Source organism: Lygodium microphyllum, chromosome 27 (assembly GCF_053477565.2).
Source record: "Lygodium microphyllum isolate KBCC chromosome 27, Lygodium_microphyllum_v1.1.10, whole genome shotgun sequence".
NCBI classification, from domain to species: domain Eukaryota; kingdom Viridiplantae; phylum Streptophyta; class Polypodiopsida; order Schizaeales; family Lygodiaceae; genus Lygodium; species Lygodium microphyllum.
In genome coordinates, this window is record NC_141161.1 from 95,388,857 (window position 1) to 95,403,129 (window position 14,273).

The 14,273-nt window shown below is 39.8% G+C and overlaps 1 protein-coding gene across 2 annotated transcripts in view; it reads left to right on the forward strand.

The window, feature by feature from the left end:
• The window catches only part of LOC148012621 (uncharacterized), a 107,455-nt gene that overhangs the window by 54,998 nt on the left and 38,184 nt on the right, over positions 1-14,273 (forward strand). The window lies entirely within an intron of this gene.

Sequence of the window (14,273 nt, forward strand, 5' to 3'; positions counted from 1 at the left end):
GTTGACAGTGAAAGAAAGTGCCAAATCCTAGGTCCTAAGAAAAACATTTCTCCCCCTCATAGTCTCCGAACCTCTATGTATCCTCTTCCATCTGTCATGGAGAGTATGGACAATCTCACTCCAAATCTTGGAGAGAGCCTTTGTAGTGTATGTGTCCAAGATGTGAGAGATAGGGTCTTTGCTATAACCAAGCCAAGTATCAACTGCTAGAGTCCTGTGTGCTAACGACCATAGAAAAAGTAAAATCTTTGTGGGTCAAAAGCTATTGGTCCAATCTCCTCGAGAAGTCAGAAGAGATGTCTTGTGCAGTCCAATGGTGAGTCACTCACGATATTAGTTTGGTCTTGCTTATATGGATCCTCTGTGAATAAATACCCTAATGCAGAAACATAAATGAAAGCGTGCAACAAAGCATAAAATCAATAGAACACAGTTAAGGTTAGGGTAACTCATGGACAATGAACACAATGGAAATCTGAATGAATGGTGGAATACGGAATATACAATGCTCATGCAGCAAACAAACCGTATAAAGAATGAAAACTGTACCCCAAACTCTTGTGTCTCCAGGACCAAGGTAGAGGTGATGAGCAGGAGAGAGTGTTGTACTCTTGATGGATCCCGAAACGCAGCAAGGCGGCTTCCAAATCTATTATTCTCAATTGACTCTATTATCACTCAAGCTCAATTGGCCATTCTTTATTTAAGAGAGAGTTCCATAGAGGTCTAGAACATCTTTTCCTAGTCAAAACTATTAAAAATTCCTATATAAAAATACCCGCGTTTCTTATTTTATCCCCTCTTGAAAGAAACTTACGAAACACGTTTCTAATGTTTCGTTTCTAAATGTTTCTGACGTTTCTGGCTACTATGCTGCTGTACCTACTGTACGTATTGTCTGTTTGGGAAATATCCAGCCCTGGACACGGCAGAAGGCTAAGGGATTTGGAGTGCTGTCAAAGTAAAGCCTGAGGAAGTGCCTTCATAAACAAGTTTGCAAGATTGTCCTCTATCTTGCAATAGACGAGGAAAATGGTCTCATCTAGAATCTTCTCCCGAATGAAATGGTACTAGATCTCAATATGCTTTGTCCGAGCCTAAAGCATAGGGTTCTTGGCCAAGACAATGCAACTCTCATGGTCGCTCTGTAGAACAATAAGACCTCTCCGTGGGTAGCCAAGCTTTTCCAAGAGCTTGCAAAGTCTCATTGTCTCACACGTAGTAGAAGACGCCGCCTGATACTCTGCCTCAGTCAAAGATAGGGTAACCGTGGGTTGCTTCTTAATGCTCCATGAAAGAGCACCGGCACCCAAGGTAAAGTAATAAGCAGTCATGGACCTCCAATGATCCACATCGCTAGCCCAATTTAAATCACTCCATCTTGTAAGGAGCAAGTCTGTAGCACCGGTATTTGCTGGATAATAGATCCCAAGATTAGGAGTCCCCTGTAGGAACCGCAAAATCCTTTGAGCATTAGTTTGGGATCAATTCATGATCAGTTGGGCATGAGTTTTTGCCTCACTTTTGAGATCAAATTTTGATCAATCTCGGCTTTGTTTTTTATCAATTTGGGAACCGTTTATGGTCACTTATGGGATCAGTTTTGCATCGATTGTTGATTAGTTTTTGCCATCACTTTGTGATCACATTTGCAGCAGTACGTGATTAGTTCTTAGGTCAGCAAATGATCAGTTTATGATTAGATTATGCTTAGTTTTCAATGGTTTATAGCTGGTTCCATGGACAACAGCATGTTAGTCAATGCCATTGACAGCTTCAGCCATGCTTTATGTGGAGACTATGCTTTACTATGGTTGTGAAGTTAGAATGGTTGAGAAACATGAGTTATGGATGTATCCAATAGGTTTCTAGCAACAGTTTTGGACTGTTTTTTAGATTTATGTCATGTATATGCTAGTTGGATATTTTCAGTAGGTTTGGGGCATATGGCACAGTGGTCAATGTTGTGACTGTGATGCCTTGTGGAAATTCCAATGTAGTATGCTTTTCCTTTGCCATAATGCAGTGCAATTGAGGATGATTGTAGGGATTTCAAGGGGGAGGTTTGTTATAGGGACGTGAAGTTTTGAGATGCTTTAATCTTGCTGATAACATTTGATTAAGTTATTAATCAAATGTGTAAGTTGTTTAGCACATGTGTTGCATATGGCAATTATTTCATGGTAACAGGCCAAGGACTTTGAGGATGCAATGGGTGTCAAAGGCAAAAGTTATGATAAGCTATGCCAATTGGGTTTTGATGGTCAGTTGATGTTAGTTTTTTGACCTTAGGATAGTCATTAATTAATGCTAGTCCCTAGTAGTGACACTAGCAGGGACTAGCATTAATTAATAAATTAATGCTAGTCTAAGGGTCAAGAGAGGTTGGGGACCACTCTAGGTATCAAATAGCCTAGCCAATTTAATTTTGGGTAGAGTTAGAAGGGTGGAAATTAATTTTTAGGATTATTTAATTTTGAAAATTATTTAAATGGCGGGATAATGCTGAATAATGGGTTTAGAAGGCAGCCACTTGGCAAAAATGCCCATGCAAATTGAGAAAACATTTTTAGGGGTTGGGTCTCAGCCATTTAGTTTGTTTACGGCCTGAGAGAGAGAGAGAGAGAGAGAGAGAGAGAGAGAGAGAGGGGAGTTACTAGTCCATTTTTCGATCAAAGAACAACAATTTGCTGCAGAAGATAACCATCTAGGGGCCTCAGTAGGCAAGGGACAGTAGGGAGACACCTTCCAAGAGCTGTTGCTGATCAGGTGACAACATTTTGGAGGTGCGTGATAGAGGTGACTGTATTAAATGCAGGCTAGAGCAAGCAACAAGCAGGTTTTAGGGTTTTCTCATGAAGAAAATCAGATTTTTCTCTCATCTTGGCTTTCTTTCACCTTCTCTAGCAATTTCTCAAAAGATCTCAGTATTTCTCAGCCACTCTCAGCAGATCTCAGCCAAATTTGGTGGACAGTAAGAGGATTTTTGTTGTAAATCCTAAATTTTTGCAGAAAACAGGGTTTGACAGCCACCTTGGGACTTGTGCCAAGATGAGAACACATCGCACATTGAAATTAGCACCTAAAATTTGTGGAATTGACAGGGATTTTAGATGCAGCCCATCCATTGGAAATTGGGGCAGCATTTGGCCAGTTGGTGGTTCCATTTGTGCAAGTCTTGGGTGAAAATCAAGGGGCAATTGGCCCAAGTTGCTTGCTAATTGTATGTACAGCAAAGGGCTTTTGGATCAGCAAAGGAAATTGTGGAATCTCAACTTTTTCACAGTCCATTTGCAATCAAAGTTAAAGAAATACTCAAAGGGGCTGCTTGAAAAGGTGGACCGGACTGTGTGGTGCTGAAGGTAGAGTCAGATTATGTCACAAATAGGAATGGTGGAGTGTACGTCACTTGTAGAGATTCCGAATGTGAGCAGGCAAACAACACCTGAGTTAGGGGTGCTTGACTATGAGGAGCTGTCTATCGGTGCTGAAGATGAAGGGAAATCTGTGTTTTGTATCAGGGCAGCAGCAAAGGCAGCAGTATGATGTGTGTTTGGGGCAGCAGGTAACCCAAGGTCTCTGATAAATATTTGTTTTAAACTGTAAATCTAGCTGAGCAGCTGTCTATGCAGAAGATGATGTGGTAGTCCTAGACAGGTCATGGCAGCAGTAGGAGCAGTTGTGGATAGATCATGACTGTCAGACAGTAGGGTAGCTGGCATGGAGGCCAGTTACTAGAGAGTAAGGATGATGAATGGTGTGAGATCAATCATGAGGATTCTTGAGAATGGACAGGGTTTGCCCTTGGCCCCCTTCTTACAGACTTTGTGTGAGTGTATGACTGCCCGAGAAGAACATTGTAAAGTTTATTCAAATTCACACTTTTGGGAGGAAGCATGTTTTGGGTCACCCTTGTGCTTCATACAACACTGCATAGTCATTCCCTGATCTCTTTCTTATTGTGATACATTGAGCATGTTTATGATGCCTTGTGTGATCCATAATGACATCTTATTTCAATAAACACACAACTTAAACCTCCTGGTTAAAGCATTCAACTTTGCATTTATAATCAATATAATGTTTGGGAAGCTTGCCCCTATTGATAAAGACTTTGATGGATTTTGAGAAAACATATAACAAGGTTAAATGGGCATCATATGTATTAACTTCGGTTCGGTTGTGTAGTGATGCTCTACTTTAAATTGTGTACCGATCTTTCTAAATAGGATCAATTCTTTTTCATCTAGATATGATTTGTAGCTTATGGTTCTTGAAGAGTTTTTGCATGAGCTACATAGGTCATGAGCTTTAGTTCCATACATGTAGGTGCTATACCTATAAGAAAATGGTAATATTAATGTGTAAGTAAACAAAGATAGAGTGCCTAGGTTTAGACCTTAGTCAATTTAGGGCATGCATTGTCCTTCATGTTGCCTAGTGTGGCTTTATGTGAGTGTGCACAGTGTGTATCATGCAGTTTGCACTTAGTGTGTCATGTAGTATCTTTGCATAAGCATATCTCTCATTTGTGAGTATTCACCATGTTTGGATGATCTTGTGTGCTGTTTATTGGGCACTGCATACATAAGTGTGTGCCCATCAATGAGTACCCAATGGGTTTCAACCTGTCCTTGTGAAGATATGTTTGCACCAAGGAAACATAGAATGTATGACCACGATTCAAAAACACAAACTCAGACAGTGACGTGCAAAACTCAATCCCCAAACGCAAAATGCAAAACACAAAAATATAAACACAAATATAGAAAAGAGAGAACTCTTAAGCGAATGAATCAATGCTGTAAATGAAGGAAAAAATGTACAAGATACTTAAGGACAAAGTTGTCCAACAGCCGGTGGCTCTCATGGGAGTAGGTTGAGGGAGGTGTCGATATGTATCATCCACGACAAATGCACCTTGAGTGTAGTTGGTGCGCAGATCGGACGCAGATAGCTCACGTGTTGAATCCGGAAGGTCCCCAAGAACAAAGTACTCTACTTTTTAGCACAAAAACCCATGTAAAAGCAAGCACGACAAGAGGCAAGAGACAAATTGGGTTCAATCTCCCCCATGCCTTGTGTGAGCGCTTCACAAAGCATGTATTTAATGTATATTTCCAATCTTCATGCTCAATAATAGCCCAATTACAAAAATATGACAAGCTTTTAGCTTTTGAGTTTGCTTTCTACCAAAAATAGGAAAATAAAGCTAATGGACGGTGCCCATAGAGTCTGGCACGCCCAATCTCAATGTCCAAATAGAAATAACATATCCAGGCGCATAAGCGCATACAAAATAATAATAAATAATCGATGTCTCAATAGACATAACAAAATATAGGCGTGGCGCCTATCAAAATCTAATCCAAGAGTCGAAAACCCGCTAGACTCCAATGCTTTCCTCCGCCACTGCTGCTATCTCTACACATCAACTGAAGCATTCACAATCGTTAGTAAAATAACACAATTAAACCGACAAAAGTGAATACCTAGCAGTCTTCAGCTACATAAATAAATCAACTGGTTAGAAATAAATCCTAACCTTAATTTATTACGAGTGCGCACTCTAAACTCATAAACGTTTATTAATTTAATATGCATTTTGCGGAATCACCCGCTATGGAATCACCCATGTACACACTAAATTAATGAAACGCCCGAAAAGGACAGGCGTCCCCATCAACTTCTCGCACAAAGAATCCTCTTTGCGTATGAGCCCCGGTCATCTAAGTTTACGGAATCCACCGTAAAACCTCACGGAATCCACCGTGGAATATGCCTCCTGGCATTATACCCCCGGGGTGGGATAGCAATTGACCTCAATTGCTATTAGCTCAATGTGGAGCTAACAGAGTGGGGAAAGCATTTAAGTCTCTAGCGTGCATCCATTGTGCTTCCTCTACAGGATGGTTCTTAAATTTCACTAGATATCTAGAATACCTTCGGCCAGTTCTAGTGGTCATGTAGTCAGTGTCTATAATGGCTTCTGGTTCAAGTATTTCAGTCTCTTCTTCTAGTAAAGGTGGGTTTTCATAGACAGGGTGGATAGGTAATTGTCCTCTAAATGGTCTCAATAAACTAATATGAAATGTATTATGAATTTTCCAATGAGATGACAGTTCTAACTTGAATGCATTGTCATTAATCTTATGAATGATTCTAAATGGTCCGTAGAATCTAGGAGCTAATTTGACAACTGGATGTCTATCTACACTTTGCAGTCTACGCTTTTCTATTCTAAGCCAAACATAATCATCAACTTTGAAATTCATGGCTTGTCTTTTCTTGTTAGCTTGTTTGGTATATGATTGTTGGGCTTTAGCAATCATATCCTTTACTTCATCAAAAATAGTGTTATGCATAACAGCAATATCATCGGCACTTTGTATTCTATTAGACAAAGATGCAACAGGTGTAGATAATCTATATCCATAAATAACTTCAAAAGGTGTTTTCTTTGTAGATGTGTGCGGTGTATTGTTATATGCAAACTGTAATAAATGTAAATGAGTATCCCATGTCTGAGGTTTAGAGATAGTGTATGCACGTAAAAGATCTAGAATGGTGCTATTTGTGGCTTCTGTTTGTCCATTTGTTTCTGGATGAAATGCAGATGAGAAATCAATCTTTGTGCCTAGATTTGCAAACAGTGTAATCCAAAAATTATTACAAAATCTAGAATCTCTATCTGAAATAATCACTTTCGGCAATCCATGGTTAATAAAAACAGTTTTCAAAAATAACTGTGCTGCTTGTGATGCTGTTAAAGTTTTCTTACATGCAATGAAATATGCTTGCTTACTAAATCTATCTACAATTGTCCAAATCATGTCATGGTTAGATTTAGTATTTGATAAACCAGTAATGAAATCCATAGATATATGTTCCCATGGTTTAGATGGAATAGATAAAAGCATTAATAATCCATACTGTTTACCATGATGTCTCTTTATTCTTTGACAAATCAAACATTCAGAAACAAAATTAGATACATCTGCATCCATATGCGGCCAATAAAAATCTTCAGTTAACATGCGTAATGTAGAAATGATACCTCTATGACCTTGATATGGGGGACAATGAATTTCATTTAAAACAAAAGATCGGAATGGAATAGTAACACACAGTCTTTTTTCAAAGAACATGAATCCATCATTATATGACAATGAATCAACAGGAATGAAATTATTTTGAACTAATTTTTGCCAATCAGAATGAAAAGTAATATCCTGGTGATATGTGTCTTTCATAGCAATCAAAGAATCAAAAGATATGATAGAAATATTATGAATTGCAGGTCTTCTACTTAATGCATCAGCAACTACATTTTCTTTTCCAGGTTGGTATTGAATGATAGGATGGAAACTTTGAATGAATGAAGCCCATTTGATATGACGGTCAGAAATTTGGGGTTGGCTAAGTAGATGTCTAATGCTTTGCTGGTCGGTCTTTATCATGAATTCTGAACCCATTAAATAATGCTTCCATTGTTTTAATGCTTGGACAACTGCTAAGAGTTCCTTGTCATAAGTGGAATATTTAAGCTCAGAGGGTTTCAGCTTAGAACTAGAATATGCTATTGGATGGTTGTCTTGCATTAGCACGGCTCCTATTCCTGATCCGCTAGCATCGGTCACAACTAAAAAGAATGGTCTGTTAAAGTCAGGCAATTGTAGAACAGGGGCATTGGTCAATGCACGTTTGAGTAAATCAAAGGATTTCTGCTGGTTTTCAGTCCATTGATAAACAATGCCTTTCTTAAGAAGTTTGGTCAATGGTAAAGTCAGTAATGAGAAATTACGTACAAACTTCCTATAGAAACTAGCAAGACCAAGGAATGAGCGTAATTCATGTACATTTTTAGGAACAGGCCAATGCAATATTGCATCAATTTTCTTAGGATCAACTTTAATTCCTTCTTTTGATACAATATGACCTAGATATTCTATTTCTGTCTTAAAGAATTCACTCTTATCAGGATTTGCAAACAATTGATTTTCTTTAAGTAATTGAAAAACTAATGATAAATGCTCATAATGCTCTTTTTCACTTTGACTGAACACTAAAATATCATCAAAGAAAACAATCACACAATATTGATATTTTAGAAAAATACGGTTCATCATTCTACTGAAAGTGGCAGGTGCATTAATTAATCCAAATGGCATGACTAAGAATTCGTAATGGCCAAACTGTGTCCTGAATGCAGTCTTAAATATGTCGGATCTATCTAGCCTCACCTGATGATATCCAGATTTAAGGTCAATTTTACTAAATATAGAAGATCCTTGCAGTTTGTCCATAAGGTCATCAACTCTAGGTATAGGATACCTATTCTTTACAGTGATCTTGTTTAATGCTCGGTAGTCAATACACATCCGATAAGTATTATTCTTTTTCTTGACTAAGAGCACAGGTGCACCGAATGGAGAACTGCTAGGTCGAATTAAGCCTCTATTTAGTAATTCTTCTACTTGACTCTGGATTTCTTTTTGCTCTATTTGATTGTGCCTATATGGGGCTTTGCAAGGTGGTTGTGTGCCAGGTATTAGGTCAATTTTATGGTCTTCTGGACGTGATGGAGGTAAACCTGGTGGTAGGTCTTCTGCAAAACAATCCTTAAAATATGCGAGAAATTCCTTATGCTTAGGGTGCATATGATTTTCCTTTGCATGCAATTCATTCACCCAAATGAGATATGATTTAGTATTCTTGCGTAGTGCACGTTTTGCTTGAGTATGCGAAAGCAGTGGAAACATATGAGAGGCATGCATACCAAACAATGTAATAGATTTTCCTTGAAAATTAATATTCATTGTGTGCGTGGAATAATCTATATTGGGATTATGTTGGTGTCTCCATGGCATTCCTAGAATAATGTCGCTAGACTGTAATGGGACAACTAAGAAATTTCTTCTTTCAATATATAGACCAATTTGAATTTCTAAATCTTGAACTTCTTGTGTGCCATTGTACCTAGTGCCTAAAAATGCAGCTTTTATGCGATAGTGCGTAGGTACAGTATGCAATTTCAATTCCTTTACCAATTTTGCTGAAATAAAGTCATGGGTACTACCGTCATCATGCAATATAGTTCTTTCTTTTCCATGCACCATACATTTCATAGTCAACAATGAATGTGAAGTAGACATACCTGGTAAAGTGTCGGAAGTAGTAGTAGGATCATCTTTTTCTTCAGTGAAATCCGGCATATCCTCGTGCTCGTCTTCGTCCATAGCTCCAAGGTAGTTGATATGTACTGATGGTTTCTTTGAATGACAATTTGCTGCGAGATGCCCTGGCTGGTGACACTTGTAGCATACGATGGGCTTGGCTTTGGTCACATTATTTGCAATGGCTGGGAGTCTGGGTATATTTGGATTTGCTTGTGGAATAGGCTTAGGATTTGAATTGACAGTGGATGGTAATGCAGGTGGTTTAGGTCAATTCTTGCGGAAAGATGGTGATGAAAAACGACCTGGATTAAACCTTCTGAAATTGGAATTGAATTGTTTAGATCCATAATTACCATTTGCTTGGAATGGCTGTGGTCGTCGATCTCTTATGCGTAACTTATCTTCAGTGTCGTGAGCTAAGGAGATGGCGTCTTCAAGGGTAGCAGGCTTGAACATATTTACCTCAGCGTAGTAATGTCCAAGAAGTCCAGACATATACTTCCGCTTATGTGTCGTCTCTGGTACGTCTTCAAGCATGCGTAGCTGTAAGAGTGCATTCCAAAAACGCTCTGTATACTGTGGAATAGGCTCACGATCGCGTTGTTGAAGTAAATCCCATTGCTTGATAGCCTTCTCATGAAATTGCGGTGGAAGGAAATTTTGCATGAACTTCTTCTTGAAATCTTCCCATGTAGCAGGACATTCTATGCTCTTGCGGACTACAGTCCACCAAAGTGATGCTCTGTCTATCAGATGATTAGTAACACACTTGATTTTATCTTTCTCGGGATAAGTTTCCTCATGGAAATAGTCATCAAACTGGCTAATAAATGATAAAACAGTCTTTCCTTCTCTTATGCCATTGAAAGTGCGAAACTTGAAACTTCGTTTACTTATCTTGGATTCCTTGCGAATGGTTTGTGCTTCAAGAGTGGCGTTGATGGTACGACGAATCAAATCTTCAGCTTGAGGTTCTTCTTTGTCAGTGGACGCTCCTTGTAGCTTTGTCAATTGCGCTTGCAAGGCTTGCCTAGCTCTTCGCTCTTCTTCCAATTGCAGCATGATAAGATCCAGCTTTTGTTCCATGGTAGGCTCGGGTAGATCGTCTTCAGCCATAGGATCATCCATATGTGGGGTAGTCATCCTGTAAAACTCAACAAACCTTTCTCACTCAAAATCAGTTAGCGGGATGAGCATAGCTCAAATTTGGGGTTACAAGGCTATGTATTTTTGGGTATTTTCTTCTTCAATTTTTAGAAATTCTGCAATATTTCTGTCTCCGTTTGCTGAAAGTACTTCAACGAACTTGTAGATATGTAGAACAGCTTGCTGCGAACAACTTTCCAGTTCAGAGTTTTTGCATACGAACAAGTCTTCTAGGAGTTTTAAGCACTAGTCAGTTCTGATTTAGTCTGACTTGCAGAGTTGCAGACTTAGCAGACTTGCAGAGTTGTGGACTTGCTGGACTTAGGCCGACTTGCAGAACTTGCAATACTTGATTCCAGATGACTTGCTGAACTTGACTTCTGATGCGCAGGACCCAGAGTTTACAGACTTGTTTGCCTTAACTGACTTGCAGAAAGCTTAATGATTTAAGCTTAGTAGCTTTAATAAATAAAGCTTATGATTTTTTTGGATTTAGGACGTCGATATGTTGACGCCGAGATTGACGCCGCCTGACACATCCTCTTGCCGCCGATTGACGAATTGTTGGTTGAAGCTTTCTTAAGCTTATAACTAAGCTTATTAACTTATAACTTTAAGCTTTGAAGCTTAATGAAGAAAAAGAATTACTCTTTTTGTCTGTTATCCACGATTTTAGTGAAGGAGATGATTGCGTGGTCCTCCGCCGACAGAGCCTGGTCCTTCGCGATCTGACAGTGGAAACAGGGGTTCTTGATCGCCAGAAGTCTGCTTGTATCGACGGTTCGCGACGAGATTGACTGTAGAGGCCGTTTGTTCCTGGAGCTCCGCCTTCGCCCGAGATTGGTAGCGATTGGAAGCTCTTGACCTCTGCTCCACTCTGATACCACTGGTGTGCAGATCGGACGCAGATAGCTCACGTGGTGAATCCGGAAGGTCCCCAAGAACAAAGTACTCTACTTTTTAGCACAAAAACCCATGTAAAAGCAAGCACGACAAGAGGCAAGAGATAAATTGGGTTCAATCTCCCCCATGCCTTGTGTGAGCGCTTCACAAAGCATGTATTTAATGTATATTTCCAATCTTCATGCTCAATAATAGCCCAATTACAAAAATATGACAAGCTTTTAGCTTTTGAGTTTGCTTTCTACCAAAAATAGGAAAATAAAGCTAATGGACGGTGCCCATAGAGTCTGGCACGCCCAATCTCAATGTCCAAATAGAAATAACATATCCAGGCGCATAAGCGCATACAAAATAATAATAAATAATCGATGTCTCAATAGACATAACAAAATATAGGCGTGGCGCCTATCAAAATCTAATCCAAGAGTCGAAAACCCGCTAGACTCCAATGCTTTCCTCCGCCACTGCTGCTATCTCTACACATCAACTGAAGCATTCACAATCGTTAGTAAAATAACACAATTAAACCGACAAAAGTGAATACCTAGCAGTCTTCAGCTACATAAATAAATCAACTGGTTAGAAATAAATCCTAACCTTAATTTATTACGAGTGCGCACTCTAAACTCATAAACGTTTATTAATTTAATATGCATTTTGCGGAATCACCCGCTATGGAATCACCCATGTACACACTAAATTAATGAAACGCCCGAAAAGGACAGGCGTCCCCATCAACTTCTCGCACAAAGAATCCTCTTTGCGTATGAGCCCCGGTCATCTAAGTTTACGGAATCCACCGTAAAACCTCACGGAATCCACCGTGGAATATGCCTCCTGGCATCAGTAGTAACCACTAGTTGGAGTAGAGGCTGATGAAGAAAAGTGTTGAAAGCACAAAAATGATCTGATGTAGATGATGGAAGTTCATTACCTATAGCAATAGGAGGCTAGGCGACAATTGTAGACCACGTAGCAGCATTTGTTGGGCGTTGGACAGCTGGTGGAAGAGGGCTAATGGTTGAAACTTGCAAGACAAGGATAGGGTTAAATGATGGACAGTCTATCTATTTATAGACATGGAAGGATCCTCCCAAATTGAGATTTTGCATATGGGACATAGCAACTCTCTACAATCGCTTCTCGTATAATGAAACTTTTGGTAATTTGCAGTTTTGGAGCTGTTTTAATGAGCTAATCAGATGTAATGAATTTTTAGCTTAATACCCCCTCTCAAGCCCAAAACTAGAACCAAGAAGGGGCTGTAAGAAAAGCTCAAGCCCATTTTTACTTGAAGGTGTTCCACCCCAAATCAACCAAGGCATTGGACAAAGGGTGCATGTTGACTGCCTAGTGGCCTACCGAGACTTTAGAGTCGATGGTTATCTTACCAAGGGAGTCCAAGTAGTCAGCTCAAAGAGGACAGGGCATTGGACAAAGCATGTGTGGTGGTTGCTAGTGGCCTACGAAGTTGTGCAAAGGCAGATGGAACCACAATGTTTTTTTTTTGAGAATAAATATGGTTTGCAGCCTTTCAAGTAACTGTGCCCTGTGGGGAGAATGGAAAGGGATGGTTAGATCCAACAAACAAGCTAACCCAACTACAGGAGGGTGTCGATGACGAGAGAAAGGGTGATGGAGGAGTAAGATGGTTGTAAGGCGGTAAAGAACCATTAGTGCAGATAGCTTAGGATTCGTTGAGGTGTACTTTGCACAATGAGATGCATAGAGTAGAGTGCTACATGATGAGAATGCACATGCAATAGGTGCCACTTGGACAATATCCCTCATTGGGGAAATTGTTTACTTGTTCTAGTGCCCTTTACAAAGATAATGAAATGATGCAATGCAAACATGAACCTACAACTGGGTGGGGGGGGGGGAGGTGCGGCGGATGTCGAAGACAAGTGCCGAAACTTGTAGAATACCATAAAGGGGTAGGGACTCTCTCTCAACATTGGATGTTGATGTTGAAGGAGAAAGAGGAGGTCGATGTTGGTCTTCGTGTGGTGCAAAGAACCATGAAGATGAAGAGGACGATAAAGCACCTCGAATGGAAGAGCAAGGTAGAAGTCACCACCATGATAGCATCAAGAGAGATGTTGCAAGATTTGCCTTAGGAGGAAAAGCCTCCATGGTGGTAGAAGAGCAAATCTCCAAGGAAGATGAAACCATGAAAGGAATGATGTGCATCCCCCATGTCTTTAGCACAAGGACCAGTACAAACTTGCATATTAGCCATAGATTGAAATACAAAACCATGCAAGAGAGATCAGAATCTGCAAAACAAGTTGACTCTCGAACTCATAGAAGGTTGGCAATTGGGAAAAATGAGATAATGTGTTGAATGAAATGGAAATATTTTTCAGGCAACTTATTCAAAAAGAACGTAACCCGATCGTTGTTTGCTGACTTTGGGGAGCTAGTAGTGGCAAACTCAGCAATTGCCAATATTCAGTCTACTTGACTTTCAGATCATCTCCTTTTTGAATGAAAACCCTCTTGAAGCTAAAAATTGAGATCATTATGCCGAGTGTGATCTCATGTCACATAGCGGTCAATGAGATGACTCCAATGCTTAGATGCGAGGGGAAATGTTGTAATTGAGAGTGAAACTCAGGAAGTAACCCCTTCATTAACTCAACATTGATTGTGGCATTGCAGGCTCTCTATTGACAGAAGTACTTAAGGTGAGCTAGTCAAGGGTTGAGCGTAGGCTCTAGACCAATGACAAGGTTCCAAAGTCCTTGAGATTCAAGCACTTGTTGCATGAAGTTGACCAAGTGGCAAAATTCAACCCGTTAAAATGAGTCTTATTCATGAAGACATTCTCGGCTGTAGCAATAGGAGTGTGTTGAGAAACCACTTCTTCGGTTTACACACTTCACTTAGGGTTTCACACTGACATCCCCAAAAGGGTTGGTGTCTACATTTTGGTCACTTTTTCAATGGCCGCCCATATAGTGGTGTGTCACCCAAGACAGCTTATGCTTATAAATAGGTAGTCACTTCATTTATTCTTCACCAGTCTCTCTTTAGTCATTC